The sequence below is a fragment of the Orcinus orca genome, chromosome 8, assembly GCF_937001465.1.
Source record: "Orcinus orca chromosome 8, mOrcOrc1.1, whole genome shotgun sequence".
In the NCBI taxonomy this organism is placed as follows: domain Eukaryota; kingdom Metazoa; phylum Chordata; class Mammalia; order Artiodactyla; family Delphinidae; genus Orcinus; species Orcinus orca.
Window position 1 is genome coordinate 3,946,382 of NC_064566.1, and position 19,927 is coordinate 3,966,308.

A 19,927-nucleotide genomic window follows, 5' to 3' on the forward strand; every position below is an offset into this window, starting at 1 on the left:
GCATTGGGTCTTTGTTGCTGCGTGCAGGCTTTCTCTAGTTGTGGCAAGCGGGGGTTACTCTTCGTTGTGGTGCGCAGGCTTCTCATTACGGTGGCTTCTCTTGTTGGGAGCACAGGCTCTAGGTGCACAGGCTTCAGTAGTTGTGGCACATGGGCTCAGTAGTTGTGGCTCGTGGGCTCTAGAGCGCAGGGTCAGTAGTTGCGGCGCACGGGTTTAGTTGCTACAAGACAGGTGAGATCTTCCCAGACCAGGGCTTGAACCCGTGTCTCCTGCATTGGCAGGCACATTCTTAACCACTGCACCACCAGGAAAGCCCCTGTATTTAATTTCTGATAGTTTGATTAATATATGTCTCGGCGTGTTTCTCTTTGGGTTTATCCTATATGGTACTCTCTGTGCTTCCTGAACTTGGTTGACTATTTCCTTTCCCATGTTAGGGAAGTTTTCAACTATAATCTCTTCAAATATTTTCTCAGATCTTTCTTTTTCTCTTCTTCTTCTGGAACCCCTATAATTCGAATGTTGGTGCATTTAATGTTTTCCCAGAGGTCTCTGAGACTGTCCTCAATACTTTTCATTCTTTTTTTCTTTATTCTGCTCCCTAGCAGTTATTTGCACCATTTTATCTTCCAGCTCACTTATCCGTTCTTCTGCCTCAGTTATCCTGTTATTGATTCCTTCTAGAGTATTTTTAATTTCAGTAATTGTGTTGTTCATCACTGTTTGTTTGTTCTTTTGTTCTTCTAGATCCTTGTTAAAAGTTTCTTGTATTTTCTCCATTCTGTTTCCGAGATTTTGGACCACCTTTACTATCATTACTCTGAATTCCTTTTCAGGTAGGTTGCCTACTTCGTCTTCGTTTATTTAGTCTTGTAGGTTTTTACCTTGCTCCTTCATCTATAACATTTTTTTTGTCGTTTCATTTTTTTTGATGGGTGGTGCTGTATTCCTGTCTTACTGGTTGTTTGGCCTGAGGCGTCCAGCACTGGAGTTTGCAGGTAGTTGGATAGAGCCGGGTCTTGGTGCTGAGATGAGGAATGCCAGGAGGCCTCACTCCGATTAATATTCTCTGGGGTCTGAGGTTCTCTGTTAGTGCAGTGGTTTGGACTCAGAGCTCCCACCACAGGAACTCAACCTCCGGCCTGGGAACCAAGATCCTACAAGCTTCGTGGCATGGTAAAAAAAAAAAAAAGAAGAAAGAAAGAGAAAAAGGAGCAGTACAATATCAAAGAATAAAAGCAAAATAAAAATAGAAAGCTAAAAATATATTCGGAAAAATAAAACTATAATTGAAACAACTGCAACAAGGTAAAATAAAACCACAACAGAAAAAAAAGGGGGGGAGGGAACAAGCCAAAAGGAGAGAACAATAACAAAGTATAAAGAATAAAGTAAAATTAGAAAAATAAAAGACTTATTAGGAAAAATAAAAATATAAAATAATCAACAACAATGAATCAACAAGGTAAAACAGAACCCCAATCTAAAAGAGGAAAAAAGAGAAGAAAAAAAAAAAAAAGCCTTGGCTTTGGGGCGGAGTTTAGGCAAGGGGTGGAACTTAGGCAGGGGCGGGGCTTAGGGTGGGGTGGGACCAAGGCGGGTGGGGGGGTGACGTTGGAGCGTGGGGCGGGGCCTAGGCAGGGCGACGTTGAAGCGGGTGGCGGGGCCTCTGCTTAGGACCTGCACAGAAGGGGAGAGGCAGCACCTCGAAAGGAGGGTCTCTGGAGTGTGGGGTTCAGGAGTTTGGAGGTAAGGCCCTGGGTGAGGGTGTGTGGCTGGGGTTTAGGCCCAGTGTGTTGGAGGGGGTTTCAGAGGGGGTCTCCGAGTGTAGAGGTGGGGCCCTGGGTGGGGGTTAGGGGCGGGGCTTGGGCTCTGTGTGGCAGGAGGGCGGCTCCGAGGGCAGAGGATTAGACTGGGGACCCCAACAGGCTTCCCGGTGCCTAAGTGTGCAGGGAAATCGCTGGCGGCCTTCCCTTCCGTTCCTCCACACCCCTCCCCCACTATCTCCCCCAGGGTCTCCCCCATCACCGCTGGACCCCTAACCGTGGGTGGGTCCCGCTGGGTCTAGGAACTCCTCCGCTCCCCCAGCCAACCCTCAGGGGTGGCGGTCCCAGAGGTCCGGCCTTTACTTTTGCTCCCCCTTCCCTCCCTCCCACTCCCTCAGGACCCGCACGGCTGGAGGGCGCCTCGGTGGGCAGAGGATCAGGCCCGGGATCTCAGCAGGTTCCCGGGAGCCCAAGTGGGCAGCGGAAACCTGGCCACGCTCCCTTTTGATCCTCTGTCCTCCCAACGTTCCCCCAATTTCCCCCTTCAGGCGTGAGATCCCTTCCCCTCCCCCAACCACCCCTCAGGGTAGCCAGTCCCGTCCTGCCTCCACTTCTCCTCCCCACTTGCTCTCCCCCACTGCCCACGTCCTACCCGGTCGCTGAGGGTTCCTCCCGCCTCCTTAGGTGTCCGTGGTCCCCCACCGGTGCCTGGTAGGTGCCTTAGTTGTGCGGAGGTGCGAATTCTGCATGCTCCTAGTACACCATTTTGACTAAGACCTCTGAATTCTTTTTTTTTTTTTTTTTTTGCGGTACGCGGGCCTCTCACTGTTGTGGCCTCTCCCGTTGTGGAGCACAGGCTCCGGACGCGCAGGCTCAGCGGCCATGGCTCACGGGCCCAGCCGCTCTGCGGCATGTGGGATCTTCCCGGACAGGGGCACGAACCCGTGTCTCCTGCATCGGCAGGCGGCCTCTCAACCACTGCGCCACCAGGGAAGCCCTGAATTCTTTATATATTCCAGATGAGTCCCTTATCAGAAAAGTGATTTGCAAATATTTTCTCCTCCGTGGGTTGTCTTTTCACTTTCTTGAAGCAAAAGTTTTCGCATTGGGAATTGCCTGGCCGTCTGGTGGTTAGGACTCTGCACCACTCTCACTGCTGAGGGCGTGGGTTCCATCCCTGGTTGGGGAACTAAGATCCCACAAGCCACACGGCACAGCCAAAAAAAAAAAAAAACCAGTCCAATTTATCTATTTTTTTTTCTCTTGTTGCTCGTAACTCTGTGGAAGATTTTACTGAAGACTGTTCCAAAGCTAAACACAGGCTTGGAAACAGTTGGTTTCATGGGGGAGGATGAGGGTCCTCAGCCTGGTACCCCAGCTCTGAGCACAGAGCCCTCCCCCACAGCCCCTTCTGAGGCCCCCTCCACCTGTGACCTGGCCCCTCTCCATCCCATCCTCTGCCTGGTCTTTGTCTCAGCCCTTTTGGCTCCCTCTGTTGGGTGGGTCTGTGTCCTCCTCCTTCCTTGTATTTTGGTGGTAAGCTCTCATTCATTCATTCACCTGTGTATTATCAAAAAGACACCTGGCACTGTTTAAGTCCCTGGGAATGCAGTGGCAAAAACAACAAAACAAACCAGGACACCTTGGCCTGCCAGGATATCCCCTCCAGAGGGGATACAGACAGTTGGCGGTCCCCCTTCTTGGAAGAGCCTCTCCTTGATACTCACCAGGGTTCTTGGCCTTCCCCAGTCAATAGAAATTGATCAGAGGCCAGACAAGAAATTCAGGCAAGGCATTATTGGGGCTCCTGCGGCTGCAGGGGGGCGTGAGAACAGGTTCCCTTGCTCGCGCACTCGCTGGAGTAGGGGGCAAGCTGGTTTCTTATACGGGGTGAGTGTGGGGTGGGTCCGGGCTCAGGCGGGAGGTGGTCTGCCAACCCCTTTGGTGGTGCTGTGTGCAGGGGGCATGCGCAGTGCCCTGCTTTTGCTCCCGGCTCTTCAGAAGTGGCAGTTGGGTTTTTGGTCTTTTTGTATCTTTTTGTCCATAATTTGCCCCAACTGTACACGCACGCAGTTATTTTTAGTCCCTTTTAGTTTCTTTGTGTTTTGTTGCTCAAGGAGACGTTTGTCCAGATGTAAGCACTGCAGCAAAGGGTCCCAGGTCCCAGGTCCCAGCCTGTCTCATTCTGACCTCCCATCCCCTCCCCTCCCCTCCCCTGCCCCATGCACCCCCAGTTAACATCACTGCTACACTGGGCACGTGGACAAGTGGCAACAGCAGCTCTCACAGCAAATGCTGGTATTTATTTCCTTAGCAGTCTTCCTCATTAGATCACTTATTTCTTGAGGACGAGGACCATTCAGCCATCCCGAAGTCCCAGAATCAGGTCCTGGCACTTACAGCCAAGACACGCGTGTTTCTCGCTTGCTGTGTTTCTGCCAGACTTGGCACAGAGCTTCACCCAATTCTGGTTCCTTACAGATCAGGTCAACTGAACGCACGCATTTTTTCTAAGGGTCACTGTTTACATGCCGGGCCCTGTGTTGGCACGCTCCTGGAGCAGTTTTATTTGCTATAAGATGGAAACGGTTGTGGTAAGTATTGCTATTTTTAAAATAAAACGAGAGAGTAAAATACGGCTAAACATATTTGGAAAAAAAAACCCAAAACAAAGGTTCAAATCGCATTTTGAGTGGAATGGCCAGAATAATTAAAGCTGCATCATTTCTGTGAAAAGTCATTCATCGTTGAAAACATCCAACGTACTCACAGTACTTCAAACAATTGATTAAAATAAAATAGATACCAAGCCTCTCATTGTACCTATTTTAATAACAGAATCAGAACGGGCGTAAACTGTTTCAAGGAAAGAGGTGTTGGTGGGTCACGCCTGTCAGAATGTTCTGGGGGATTCATGGAATCCCGGGGGCCCTGTTGCCGATGGGCAGGGTGGCAGGTGATGCCAGCCGGAAGCTGAGATTAAAGTGCATAACTGAGCCCTCCACTGATTTTTCAGGAAAATTCCTTAACAGACAATGGGAAAATCATTCATTTTCTTCCTTGAGCAAATGTGGGACAGCCCCGGGAGCGTGCAGACCAGAGGGAGGGGAAGAATTCCTGGGCCTGTGGACGGTCGTGGAGACCAGCTTTCAGAGCACCCATGGCGAGTGCAGAATTGAGACAACAAATGGTCATTTGGTCAACGTGGGGCTGCCTCTTCCTAGAACCGGCTGAGCTGGTTGTTTGTCCATTGCGCTGCTGCACCCGAGCCTGGTAAACCAAGGAAACCTGCGAACACCTCTGCCTCCCGGGGCCTCTAACTGGAGAATGAGGGGGGAAGGGGGCTGCACAGGTGAAATTCTCCTCTCAAGGTCTTGAGTGCTGCCAGTGAGGGCGGCTGGGCCCTACATGGTGCTCTTCCGACGCTGTCAGAGCAAGGGATATCAGATTCCTTAACAACATGGGCATCTCAGCCACAGCAAAATCTCTCAGACCCATAATCGGCTCCCTCAGACACAGAGAGGGCCAGGAACGGGCCCTGCATGCTGCTTTAAAATTCTAGGGTCTCCGATAAGGGATTAATATCCAACATATATAAAAAGCTCGTAGAATTCAACATCAAAAAAAAAAAAAAAAGAAAACAAACAACCTGATTGAAAAATGGGCAGAAGAACTGAATAGACATTTTTCCAAAGAGGAAATGCAGATAGCCAACAGGCACATGAAAAGATGCTCAACATCGCTTATCATCAGGGACATGCAAATTAAAACCACATTCTCACACCTGTCAGAATGGCTATCATCAAAAAGAGGATACCAGCACTTCACAAAGAAATGTTGGTGAGGATGTGAAGAAAAGGGAACCCTCATACACCATTGGTGGGAATGCAAATTTGTATAGCAAGTGTGGAAAACAGCACGGAGGTTTCTCAAAACGCTAAAACTAGAACTACCATGTGACCCAGCAATTCCACACTTGGGTATATATCCAAAAAAAGAAAAGCACTAATTTGTAAAGATACATGCACCCCAATGTTCATAGCAGCATTATTTACAGTAGTCAAGACATGGAAGAAACCTCAGTGTCTATCAACAGATGGATGGATAAAGAAGGTGTGGTGTATTCATATACAATGGAATACTACTCGGCCATAAAAAGAATGAAATTTGCAGCAACATGGATGGACTTGGAGGGCATTATGCTAAGTAAGATAAGTCAGAGAAAGACAAATACCGTATGATATCACTTATATGTGGAATCTAAAAATTACAACAAACTAGTGAATATAACAAAAAAGAAACAGACTCACAGAAATAGAGAACAAACTAGTGGTTAACAGTAGGGAGAGGGAAGGGGGAGGGACAACAAATGGGTAGGGGATTAGGAGGTACAAGTTATTAGGTATAAAATAACCTAAAGGATATATTGTACAGCACAGGGAATACAGCCAATATTTTATAATAACTATAAATGGAGTATAACCTTTAAAAATTGGGCATCACTATACAGTACACCTGTAACGTATAATACTGCGCAGCAACTATACTCCAATAAAAAATTCTCTGGTCTTAATAGCCATCAGGAAAACGTGAAGCAAATGCAAGAGATCACCCCCATCAAGACGGCTAGAATCTTAAAGACAGATAGTAACAAGTGTTGGCGAGGATGAGTATGTGGAGAAACGGGAACCCTCCTGTGCTGCTGGTAGGAATGTGCAGTGGTGCAGCCACTGCGGAAAACAGCCTGGCAGCTCCTCAAAGAGTTAAACATAAGAGTTACCATATGAGCCAGCTATTATACTCCTGGATACAGACCCAAGAGAAAGGAAAACATATGTCCTCACAAAAGCCTGTATATAAATGTCCTTAGCAGCTCAAGTCACAATAGTCAAAAAGTGAAAACAGTCCCGGTGTCCACCGAGGGATGAATGGATGAACAAATTGTGCTCTGTCCATTCGAGGGAATATTATTCAACCACAAAAGGAGCGAAGCCCTGACACCCGCTACCATGTGGATGATCCTTGAAAACCTTCTGCCAAGTGAAAGGAGCCAGACAGAAAGGACCACATATGGCATGATTTCATCTCTATGAAAAGCCCAGGATTGGTAAATGCATAGCGACAGAAAGTAGATCGCTGGTTGCCAGGAGGAGGTTCGGGGGAGGGGGGATTGAGAAGTGATGCTATGAGGAGGGGGATAACGAAAATGTTCTGAAATTCACTGTGATGATAGATGCGCAGCTCTGTTGAATATACTAAAAGCCGTTGAATTGTATACGTTAAAATGGTGAACTGTTTAAAGAATCCATAGGTCTGGCTGTGACGAGAACTCTCTCACATAAAATGAGGTTTGGTGCTCCACGTCAGCTGTAGGAAAAAACGTGGTGGAGGCCAATATGGAGAGATTTGCCCAAGAAGCAGCTTTGGAAATGCCCAGGAGTTTCCCAGCATGGTGCGGGCTCCAAGAACGCTTCGTGGGTGAGGTCTCTCTTTGGGGTGCATTTCTGACCCGTGCATTGGGACTGCTCCTCTGGGACTGGGGTGGGCTTGCACTCGGCCGTCCACACTACTATGGCCAGGTGCTCTCATCTTCATGGGTGTGCGCTCCAAGGTTCCTGGTGCACCCTCACGAGTTCCACTCCAGCTCAGTGGCACCATCTGTGCTCAGGTGACAGATGCCAAACTGATGCCCCTGCTGGGGTCCAGCCTTCACCCTTGACCTCGTAGCTCTGAGGCCCAGTTGTGAGATGCTGCTTCTAAGACAGAAACTTCCAGGCAAGTGGCATGGGCTTCCCGGCATCAGAAGGAAGCAGAGTGACACTGACGTGGAGGAACTGCACCACGTCCCCTTTGCCTCCTTATGGAGCAGAGTGAGACGAACTGCTTTCTCAGAGCCTTTCTCGCTCACCCTGTGGGCTGGGTAAGAAGACATTGGATGCTATCCAGCAGCCGCAGTCCTGAGGCCACCCCCATGCAGCAGGTGTGCTGGAGGTTCCTCTGGAGTCCCCACTATTATCAAGCCTCCCGATGCAGTCAGGGTCACCCTGAAAGCTCAGTGCGCTCATCCTTATGGTGTTAGGGGTGTCCGTGGTCAGGCAGCAGTCGCAGTAAGTTGGAACGTACACAAGCCTCTCTCCCATGTGGAGCAGGCTGCAGACAGCTGGGGGCGCTGGGGGCGCTGGGGGCGTGGGGGGAGGAATCAGGGCCAGGGGGAGGGACACAGGACGATGTGGGCCTGGTCATGGACTGGAGGAGGTGGTGTCTCACCCCTCTGGCTCCTTCAGAGAGGGCAGGAGAGCATAGAGGTCACGGGGTGCTGGGGAAAGCACTGGCAGGGAGTCAGGGACAGGCTCTAGGCACTGCCCCTTGACCTCCTTGCTCCTTGCCTACTACTGGGCGACGACCCACCCGATCTTACTCCCTGCTGTTGAAAGGGACGGATAAGAGCACACGTGATGGTGGCAACATCTGCTGTGGCTGCTGTCTGGCCGCTCTGCAGGCAGAGCACACCACCTCACTCCAGGTGGACAGTCAGGCTCTGGTCTGGGTCGGGCCCCAGTGCTAACACTGCGGCCCAGTCACCCCAACTCTGCACCTGTCTCCTCCACGACAGAACCTGGGGGCTTCAATACGCATTAGAGCACGTGTGCTGTGGGACCCCAGCCAACCCGGCAGGACCGAGGAGGACCCTGGACTGTCATCGTCAGGTTCACGGGGACCCTGCCCACCCTAAGCACCACCTGAGTCCTGGAGGCTGCTGTGGCGGGTCCAGAGTCTGGAGGAGGGGCTTGGTAGTGGGTGAGGCCAGGCGTGGGGCGGGCCTTTGAGGGGTGGGGCCTGGAAACCTACCTGAACAAGTTTCTGCTGAGGTTTGGAGGCGCCTTGAGCATGAAAGGTCTGAAGCTGGATTTTGCAGGGGTGGAGCTGTCTGGGGGTGGGCCTGCCTGGGGCTGGAACTGGCCCCATCCCCCCAAATCCATAGGACTAGCCCAAGGTCAGGACCTGAGATAAGGTCCCCCGTGGCTGGGCCCTGACAACCTTTTCCAGTTAGCTTCGGGTGCCTGGCCTTGACTGACCTGTGAGTTGCCGCAGCTTGGAACGTGAGGGGCTGACTTTGGGGCTTCCTAGGGTCAGGACCCCAGCTTTGGTCTAGAACCTTCCATCAGAACCCCAGCCTTACTCTCTCGCAGCATTCTCGGTCCCCGTGCGTTCAGCCAGTCGTTCAACAAACATTTGTGGCCATGGAGGCTGGGGACACAGCTCTAGACAAGATACACTCAATCCCGGCCCTGGGCTCTTACCTTCTAGGGAGAGACAGGCAATAAGGAGAAAGGGTGAGGAAGGAAGGGACATGTCTGGGAGAGAAGGAAGAGCTCTGAGGCCTGGGGGCTGGAGAAGCGGCCCCGTAGCTGACAGACCAGGATCTGCTGACTCCCAGGAGCTGGGCAGGAAGGTGAGCACCCTTGGACTCTCAGACGCACATTTTGCTGGGAAGCGCCCGGGTCCCCGGAATCCTAGGCCTGAAGACACCCTGCACTCCCAGGCTTGACGCCAGAACGCAGATAAGGACTTCCTGCCAGAGGATTTAGGAGAGGAAACAGGAGCGTTTACTGGTGTTCTTGCCGGTCACTTGCCTTTATTACATTCTTCAGTCACATGGACAGTCCGCTCCTCAGTCCCGAAATGGCTGCTGCAGTGTGCTTGTGACCGGCTCCAGCTGTGGGAGAGTGTGGCCACACCTGGAGGCCCTGCCCAAGCAGGGCAGGGAGCAGGGTGGGCTCAGATGCTGTCTCCTGCATTTTCACTTGGAGATGTTAGACCAGCATTAAAAGGAGGTGCTTAAGAAGAAAGCACAGCTCTCTGGGACCATCACCCACCTGACACGATTGTTTTCACTCCTTAGCTCCTGTTCTTTCCCTTCCAGCTATGTGCCCCAGCTCAGCTGCACAGGCTGGGGCTTCCAGCACGAATAAAATGCTGTTCCCTATTCTGGGATGATGGCTTGGCCCAGGGAGGGGACACACAGATGAACAGATCTTGGTGGGCTCCCTCAGGGACCAGGCTGTGCAGGAGTTGGTCCAACTGGAGGTTCAAGATGTCCTGGAAGAGACACACTGTGCTCAGACTTCAAGAACAGTTGAGAGCTCGTCAGATGAGAGAGATGGAAAAGCATTTGGGGCAAAGGGGATACCGTGAACAAAACATGGAAACAGCGTTAGAGTCCAGGCATCATTTACTCATTTGGAGTGAGGAAAGCAGGGCAGGCAGGGTCTTGACCCGAACAAGGCAGTATGAGGCTGCTTCTGAAGGGCACCCCCAGGGCAGCACCTGTCTCTGTTTGCCACGTGGGAATTTGGCCCAGTGTTAGCTGATCTAAAGATTAAGTTTCTCTAAAGAGAAACTACATGGGCTTCCCTGGTGGCGCAGTGGTTGAGAGTCCACCTGCCGATGCAGGGGACGTGGGTTCATGCCCCAGTCTGGGAGGATCCCACAGGCTGCGGAGCGGCTGGGCCCATGAGCCATGGCCGCTGAGCCTGCACGTCCAGAGCCTGTGCTCCGCAGCGGGAGAGGCCATGACAGTGAGAGGCCCGCGTACCACAAAAAATAAAAAAAATAAAGAGAAACTACAAATCTGGACATTTATGTGAAATCTCTAGACTTTTAAATGTTACCCGACAGTTAGAATTAAAAATAAAATGTAGGCCAACCAAGCCATGTCTTCAGGTGAAACTTACAGTCTGGGCAACCTTGCAGCCTGAATCTTGTCTTTGCATTGAGAATTGCAATTATAGTACACGTGCAATTTTTTCCCACTTAACATGTGATGAATATTTTCCATGTTTATGTAATCTTTTAGAAGCCATTTACAGTGATTACATAATGTTCTGGACATGTCATGATTTGCTTTACATTTTCCTCCTATTAGAAATCAAGGTTTCGGGGAGGAGTTTTAGACCCATTCTCACCCTGGTTTATCGTTTCGTTTTCCTTAGGTGGGCAGTACAGAGATGGAACGGTGGAGGAATGTCAGATGTACCTTACCTGCCCGCCTCCTGAGAGCCTCAGAGATCTTGGGATTCCAGTGCAAGAAGGGACTTAAGGATCGTGGGTCCCCATTTCTTTTTTTTTTTTTCAGGTGAGGCAACTCAGGCCTTGTCCAAGGTCCCAAGGCAAGTGTATAATAATCCCCTTATGGTGAAAATGACCAGATTTCACTGAAATACATGAAAGAAAAGTTAAACTGTCATTTTTTTCTGTACTGGAACTGCACTGAATCTATAGACAATTTTGGGGAGAATGAACACCTTTATGATATTGAGTCTTTTATTCCAAACATGCTGCATAAAGACACATTTTTGTTGTATTTACTCATAGGTTATTTAAGCATATGTATATATTTCTGTTTGTTTGTTTTTGTTGCTATTGTAAATGGCACCTGTAAAATTTGTGTTTTGTAACAAATTCTTGCGGCTTTATTAGAAATGTAGTTGAGTTTTGTGTATTGGTTTTGTGTCCACATACCTTACTTAACTCTCTTATTAATAATTTCCACAGGTCGTTTTTGGATTTTGAGACAATATTTTCATCCACAACTAATAACAATTTTCTCTCTCCCTTTCTTCTTTTATATTTCTTTTTCATGTCTTGTTGTATAGGTTAGGACCGTGAGTTTGATGTTACATAGAAGTGTATGGTACTTGATCTTAAAAGGAATTCTTTCAGCACTGCTCCATTAAGTATGATGATTTTTGTAGGTGTTTCTGATAGATGCTGTTTATCATATTAAAGAAGTTCTCTTCTATTCCTGTTTTACTAAGTTTTTTTAAACCATGATTGAATATTGAATTTTATTGACTGCTTATTTTTGTCATTTATTAAGACCCTCATTTTGTTTTTCTCCTTTGATCTGTTATTGTGGTAAATTACATTAATAGATTTTCTAAACCAATCTTGTATTGCTGAGATAAACCTAGCTTAAATGTGACTTATTACTAAATATTTAGGACTCTAAATTTCCTTTTAAGGGTTGTATTACTGTGTCTTAGTTAACTTGTGTAACAAAAAGCCACAGATGAGTGGCTTAAATAACAGAAATTTATTTCTCACAGTTCTGGAGGCCAGCAAATTTGGTTCCCAGTGAGGGTTTTCTTCCTGGTTTGCAGATGGCTGCTTTCTTGTTGTGTCCTCATATGGTGGAGAGAGAAAGAGCTCTGGTCTCTTCCTCTTACAGGGTTGCAAATCCCATCGTGGGGCTCCACTCTCATTATCTCATCTAAAAACCTAATTACCTCCCAAAGGCCCATCTCTAATCACACTGGGGGTTAGGGCTTCAACATATACATTTGAGAGAGACACAAACGTTCAGTCATGCTGCATCTGATAATTTGTGATATGGAATCTTTTTTAAAAAAATAATCACGAATTGGGACTTCCCTGGTGGTGCAGTGCTTAAGGATCTGCCTGCCGATGCAGGAGACACAGGTTCAGTCTCTGGTCCAGGAAGATCCCACGTGCCACGGAACAACTAAGCCCGTGCACCACAGCTACTGAGCCTGTGCTCTAGAGCCTGCGAACCACAACTACTGAGCCTGTGTGCCACAACTACTGAAGCCCGCATGCCTAGAGCCCATGCTCCACAACAAGAGAAGCCACTGCAATGTGAAGGCTGCACACCTCAACAAAGAGTAGCCCCTGATCTCTGCAACTAGAGAAGAGCCCCTGTGCAACAATGAAGACCCAACACAGCCAAAAAAATAAATTAAAAATTTTAAAAAGTCACCAATTTCTAGGTATTTTAAAAATTCCACTATGTTTTTTTTCCTTGACTTGTGTGTCCTTTAGATGCATGTTTTCTCATTTGCAAACACATGGGTTTTTTTCTGGTTGTCTTTTTGCTACTGATTTCTAATTTAAGTGCATTGAGATCAGAGAATGTAGTCTGTAGGCCCCAAACTGGGTGAGGCCAGCATTATGGTCTAGTGCATAATTAATTTTTGTAAATGTCCCATGTGTATTTACAAAGCATGTACATTTCTCTGTTGTCAAGTATAACAGTTTATAAATACCCATTAGATACATTTTAAAATTTACTCTTCAATATTTCTATATTCAACTGATTTTTGTCTTCTTGGTTTACAAGTGCTGAAAGACAAATATTGAAATCTCTCACTTTTTGGTGGATTTATCGATTTCTTCTTAAAACCCTGTTAAGTTTTGTTTTGTATTTTGAAGCTCTGTTACTGGGTGTATGAAAGTTTAGAATCATTATATACACTTGTGAATTAAACCGTTATCACCCCTTATATAGTGATCCTTGTTACCTCTGTGATGCTTTTTGCTTTAAAGTCTATTATGTTTGATATTAATATTGCTACATCATCTTTTTGGGGGTATGTATAGCTTGGTATATGTTTTTCCATTCTTTGATTTTCATTCTTTCTGTGTCCTTACATTTGGGAGGATCTCTATTAAACAGTATAATTAGTATCTTTATCTTCCTCCCAAATAATGCATGGATCTCAACTCACTTTCAGTTTAATCACAGCTTCCAGTTCATGTGCTATTAACATGCAGTTTTTTAGCTTTATTCTGTCCCCCCTCCCAACTTTAGATGTTGTTGTTTTGTTTCATGTAGTCAACATTTGATTAAATTTACCAACATATTTATTATTTCATATTATATCCCAAATCTTACTTCTAGAATAATTTTTCTTCTGTTTGAGGTTCATCCTGTAGAATTTCCTTCGGTTAATGGAATGTCGATTTTAAACTCTCTCAATTTTTGATTATCTGAAAATGTCTTTACTTAGTTTATGTCCTTGAAAGATACTTTTTCCAGGTATAAAGTTCTAGGTTTGACAGTTGTATTGTCTTAATACAGTGAAGATATCTGTATTCGTTTCTCACTGCTGTTGTAACAAATTATCTTAGTGGCTTAAAACAACACACATTTATTTTCTCATAGTTCTAGAGGTCAGGTGTCTGAAATCAGGCTCGTGGGCTAAACTCAGGGTGTTGGCAGGGATGTGTCCCTTCTGGAGGCTCTAGGAGAGAATCCGTTCTTTGCCTCCTCCAGCTTCTAGAGGCCGCTGGTATTCACTGACTTGTGGCCACATCACTCCAGTCTCTGCCTTCTTCTATCCTGTAGTCATATCCCCTCTGCCTCCCTCAAATCTCTTGAATACATTGGACCCACTGAGATGATCTAGGATAATCTCCCCATCTCAACATCTTTAACTTGATCATATTCAAAGAGTTCCTTTTACCAGGAAAGGCCACATGTTCATGGGTTCTGGGGATTCAGAAGTTGACCTTTTTAGGGATTATGCAATTTCCTACATTATTCCACTCACTTCTGGCTTTCATTTTTGTCACCAAGAAGACAGCGGTTAATAAAATTCCTGGTCTCATGATCTTTTTCTTTGGATGCTTTTAAAATTTGCCGTAGCTGACATTTTACTATGATGTGTCAGTTGTGAGTTTATTTTGTTTATCTTTCTTGTTGTGTTTTTAAAAGTCCATTGTCTCTTTGAGTATTTTATCTTCTCCATTTCTTCTGTTATCTTCCCTTGACCCTCAGTTAAGCTGAATGTTAGATGTTCCACTCTTTCTTCTGTGCCCTTCAGTGTTTCTTTCTATTTACATTTCCTTTCTCTGGGCTGCACTCTGGGTAATTTCTTCACTAAGTTTTTCTTCAGCTATGTCTAATAAGCTGTTTAATACATCCATCCATTTCTATCTTCTACTTTAAAAATGATCATACAGTAAAATTTACTTTTATTGAAGAGGATGCCCAGTTCCATGAATTTTAACACACGTATAGATTCATGTAGCCACCGCCACAATCAGAACAGTCCTATTACCCACAAACTCCCCCCTGCTGTTCCTTTATAGTCATGCTCTGGACCTACCTCCGATCCGTTTTCCATCACTTTAATTTTGTCATTTATAGGATGTCCTATCGATGAAGCTGTATAGCAAGTAACCCTTTTAGACTAGCTTCTTTAACTCACCACAATATCTTTGAGAATCATTGAAATTATTGCAAGTTCTTCCTTTTTATTTTTGGCCGGTATCCGCTGCCTGGATGTTCCGGAGCTTGCCCATCCATTCACCTATCGAGGGACATTTTAGTTGTTTCCAGTTTGGACAATTATGAGAAGAGCTTCCATAAGCATTTGCATGTAAGCTTTGTGTGCACGTAAGTTTTCTATTCTCTAGAGCAAATATCCAACCAAGAATGGGATTTCTGGGTCATATGGTAAGTGTATGTTTGACTTTTAAAGAAACGGCTAAAATGTTTCAGAGTAGGCGTATCATTTTGCATTCCCACCAACAACATGTGTATTGTCAGTATTTAAAAATTTTTGTTGTTCTGATAGGTGCATAGTGGTATCTTACTGCAGTTTTAAAAGGTGAAAGACTTACATGATCTGAAGAGAAACCAGAGGATTCATCACCATGGTTTTAGTTTGTATTTCCTTACTGGTGAATGGTGTTGAATAACTTTTATGAGTTTACTTCCTGTCTGTATACCTTCTTTGGTGAAGTGACCATTCAAGTCTTTTGCACATATTTTAATTTAGTTGTTTGCTTTCTTTCTATTGAGTTTTGAAAGTTCTTTATATATTCTGGATACAAGTCCTTTGTTGGATATATGATTTGTAAATATTCCTTCTCAGTCTGTAGTTTGTCATTTTATTTTTTTAAGAGTGTCATTCTCAGAGCAAATGTTTTTACTTTTCCTGAAGTCCAATTTCTCATTTTTTTATTTAATGATTATGCTTTCGGTGTCATGTCTAAGAACTCTTTGTCTAACTTCAAGTCACAAAGAGTTTCGCATATATTTTTTAATGAAAGTGTCAAAGTTTTATGTGTTATGTTTAGGTCTACAATCCACATTGAGTTAATTTTTGTATAAAGTATGAACTTTTGTTTGAAGTTTATTTTTTTGCACATGGATGTTCCAGCACCACTTGTTGAAAAGACTAGCCTTTCTCCATTGGATGTTTCTGCACCTCTGTTAAAAAATCACTTGGTCATAATTGATGTGTATGTATTTCTGGGATTTCTATTCTGTTTCATTGATCTGTGTCACCATTCCTTAGTCAATATCATATTGTCTTGATTATTATAGTTTTGTAGTAATTGTAAAATTGGGTAGTACAATTTGTCCAACTTTATTCTTTTTTTTTTTTTTTGCAGTATGCGGGCCTCTCACCGTTGTGGCCTCTCCCGTTGCGGCGCACAGGCTCCAGACGTGCAGGCTCAGCGGCCATGGCTCACGGGCCCAGCCATTCCGCGGCACGTGGGATCCTCCCGGACCAGGGCACGAACCCGCGTCTCCTGCATCGGCAGGCGGACTCTCAACCACCGCGCCACCAGGGAAGCCCTATTCTTTTTTTTAAAGTTATTTTTTGCTTTTTTAGTTCTGTTGCCTTTCAATAAATATTAGAGCAAATTTGTCTATATCTACAAAAATCATGCGAGGATTTTGTTTGGAATTGCATTAAATCTATAGATCAGTTTGGGAGAATTGACATCTTTACTATGTTGAGTTCCAATTCATTAACATGTCATCTCTCTCTATTTATTTAGATTTTTTTTCATTCCTTTCATCCCCATTTCACAGTGTACAGCATATAGATAGAGTACATTTTTGTTAGATTTATACCTAAGTATTTAACTTTTTTAGGAGTTATTGTAAATCATATCATTTAAAAATTTTTAGTTTACAGCTGTGCATTGCTAATATATAGAAATATGATTGATTTTTGCAGAGTGACCTTGTACCTTAAGACCTTGCTAAACCCAGTTAATAGTTCTAGGAGTTTTGGGGTTGTTTGTTTGTTTTTGTTGTTATTGTAGATTTATTTGGATTTTCTGTGCAGATAGTCCTGTTGTCTGAGAATAGGGGAAGTTTTATTTCTTTCTTTCCAATCTGTATGCCTCTTATTTCTTTTTCTTGCCTGTTGTACTAGCTAAGATTTATACTATGATGTTGAATGGAGGTGGTGAGAGTGGATGTCCCTGCCTTGTTCACAATCTTTGGAAGAAAGTTGTTCACTATAAAATATAATGCTAGTTGTAAAATTTTTGTAGATACCCTTTATCAGATTAAGGAAATTCCTTTCTCTTTGTAGTTAGCTGAGAACTTTATCATGAACGGGTGTTGAATTTGTCAAATGCCTTTTCTGTATCACTTGAATTGATCATGTAGTTTTTGCTTTTAGAATGTTGATATAGTGGATTCCACTGATTGATTTTTGAGTATTGAACCAACCTTGCATTCCCAGGATAAACCACACTGGGTGGTGGTGTATTATTCTTTTTATATATTCCTGAACTTTATTTGCTAATACTTTGTTGAGCCCTTTTGTGTTTATGTTTACGTAGGGTACTGCTCTGTAGTTTTCCTTTCTGGTGCGGTCTTTGTTTAGTTTTGATATTGGGGCAATGCTAACCCTATAAAATGTGTTGAGATGTATTCTCTCCTGTTTTATTTTTTGGGACATATTGTGTGTAATCGGTGTTATTTTTTCTTTAGAAGTTTGGTAAAATTAGCCAGTGAAGCCATCTGGGTCTGGGGATTTATTTGGGGGAAACAAATTAAACTATGAATTAAGTGTATTTAATAGTTATAAGGCTAATCGAGTTATCTGTTTCATCTTGGATACATTTTGGTCGTTTGCATCTTTCAAGGAATTTATTTCATCTAAGATGTGGAATATTGTACATAGGTTGTTCATAGTATTCCTTTGTTAGATTTTCAATGTCTAGGAATTCTTCTTTTTTCTATGTTAGTCTTACTAAAGCGTCATCAATCTTATTGATCTTTTTAAAGACCCAACTTTTGGGTTTATTGAGTTTTCTCTTTTGTTTTTCTGTCCTTATCTTTTTTATGCCCTGTCTTCTGCTGCTTTTGGGTTTATTTTGCTCTTCTTTTTCTAGTTTCTTGGGAAAAAAAAGCTTAGATGACTGATTTGAGACTTTTCTTATATAAGCATTTAATACTATAAATTTCCTTCTAAGCATTGCTGTAGGTGCATCTCACAAATTTTGACATGTCGTATTTATTTTTTGTTCTGTTCAAAATGTCATTTCAGTTTTCCCTAAGACTTCTCCTTTGATTCATTAATTATTTCAAAGTATGTTGTTTAGTTTCCAAATGCATGGATGTTTTCCTCTTCTCTCTGTTATTAATTTTCAGTTTAATTGCATTATAGGAAAAACTTTGTATGATTTGAATTCTTTTAAGTTTGTTAAGATTTGTTTTATTATCCAGCACATGGTCTGTCTTGGTGAATGTGACCTTGAACACAATGTGTTTTCTACTCTGTTGGGTAGAATGTTTTAAATGTCTATTAGATTTAGATTTTAGTGGTATATTTCAGTTCTTTTCCACCCTTGCTGATTTTCTATTAGTTCCATTATTGAGAGAGGAGTGTTGAAGTCTCCAAGTCTAACTGTAGATTTATCTGTTTCTCTTTTTCACTTCCGTAAGTTTTTGCTTCATGTGTTCTGAAACTCTGCTATTAGGTGCATAACACATTAAGGGTTGTTGTTATATTAGTGGTGAATTGATCCTTTTTATCATTATGAAGTGTCCCTTTTTATCCCAAATATTTTCTTTGCTCCAGAGTCTCCTTTGTCTGAAACTAATATAACTACTCGACACCTAAAGAGTTTTAAATTTTATTAATTATATTTTTTTCTAGAAATTTTATGTAGACTTTTTCAAATCTCCTTGTTCATTATTTATAGGTCCTCCCCTCAATTACTTTTCAAGCTTCTCTTTTATTTCTTTAAACATATGAAACATGTTTCTATTATTTCTTATGTTTGATCATTTCAGTTTTGAAATCCGTCCAGGTTTAATTCCACTGTTTGTTATTTCTGCTGGCTTTTATTCTAGTGTTTCGTAATTTTTTACTGTGAGCTACTCATTCTCCTTAAAGCTTTATAGGAATTTTTGGAGTCTGGGTTTGAAGCTGCATCCACTATCATCTCCTCCAACAGCCTTGTTTGAGTGGATTCCACTTCCATTTTACAGATAAGAAAATTGAAACTCAGAACAGCTAAGTGACCTGCCCAAGGTCACCTACGCAGGAAGTGGCAGATAAGACTCGAACCAAGGGCTTCTGACTCTGAAGTCCATGTTCTTCCCCTGGTTTATCACACCAAACCTCTTCTTGTTCATAGGAATCCTGCCTCTACTTCCACCCCAATACTCCTGCAGGTTCCTCTTCCTTCCCTTTGCTTTCGGATGGTGTGGCTAAACCCTGAGCTGCAGTCCTATAACACAAAGGTTACCTGCAGATGAACAGTGAGTACTACCTTTGTACATTTCTCTTAATTGCACAGACCATTCTTTTCTCCCATCGTCCTTTCTCAGGGTGGTTTGCTTTTGATCTGGGCTGATGTGAATGATCCTACGTGCTGGAGCCTGGCCAGACCCACTACAAAGCTGGTGCAATGTTTGGAGAGAAGGATGGTGGAAAAGCAATCATCCGAAGGAGGCTTTATCATGTGCCTTTTCAGACTCCCTGCATCACTTCCCTTCTCTATCCCTGGTGATACCCAAACTCCATGCCCTGGTTTGTGGGATTCAGGTGTCTTGATAGCTCCCTGGTGGTACCCAAACTCCATGCCACAGTTTTTAGGATTCGGGGAGAGTCCTGATGATGCTACCTGATGATGGGGAAATTTTTAAGTTAAGGAGACATTTATATAATTAAAAAAAAATTTTTTTAAGTGAACAATTCAACAGCCTTCCATACACCCGCAACGTCGTATGACCACCACTATCTTCATCAGCCTAAAAGGAAACCTGCACACACTGAGTAATTGCTCCTAATTCTCTCCCACCCCCATCACCGGGTAGACTTTGAAGAGTGGGAAACCGGAGATGAGCCACTTCAAGGTGTGGCTCCTGCCCAGACACCTGGTGTGTTTCTGCATCATGTCGTCCTCTCCTGGGCATTTTGCCTTGCTCCACTCCCTTTTCCCTCACTTCTGCCACCCTCGTTTGCACCTCCTTCATCAAGGGACCGTAGCGGAGTCCTCCCTCTGGCTCCTCTTTCTAGAGTAGGGCTTCTCGTACTTTAGTGTGCAGAGGAACTCCATGGGAATCTTGTCTCAGTGATTGTGGTTCAGTGGGT

The 19,927-nt window shown here is 44.3% G+C and overlaps 2 long non-coding RNA genes across 3 annotated transcripts; both read left to right on the forward strand.

Moving 5' to 3' along the window:
* The first annotated feature begins 1,647 nt into the window (after positions 1-1,647).
* Positions 1,648-10,854, forward strand: LOC125965176 (uncharacterized). 2 transcript variants are annotated; one of them, XR_007478760.1, is made up of 3 exons: positions 1,648-1,749; positions 4,248-4,360; positions 10,760-10,854. It is a non-coding gene; the product is annotated as an uncharacterized LOC125965176 (long non-coding RNA). The 2 variants fall into 2 exon arrangements; XR_007478761.1 differs by having other exon boundaries at positions 1,650-1,749; positions 4,282-4,360.
* A 41-nt stretch (positions 10,855-10,895) lies between these two features.
* On the forward strand, positions 10,896-19,517 carry LOC125965166 (uncharacterized). Its single transcript, XR_007478750.1, has 2 exons — positions 10,896-14,950; positions 15,972-19,517. It is a non-coding gene; the product is annotated as an uncharacterized LOC125965166 (long non-coding RNA).
* The last annotated feature ends 410 nt before the right edge of the window (positions 19,518-19,927 follow it).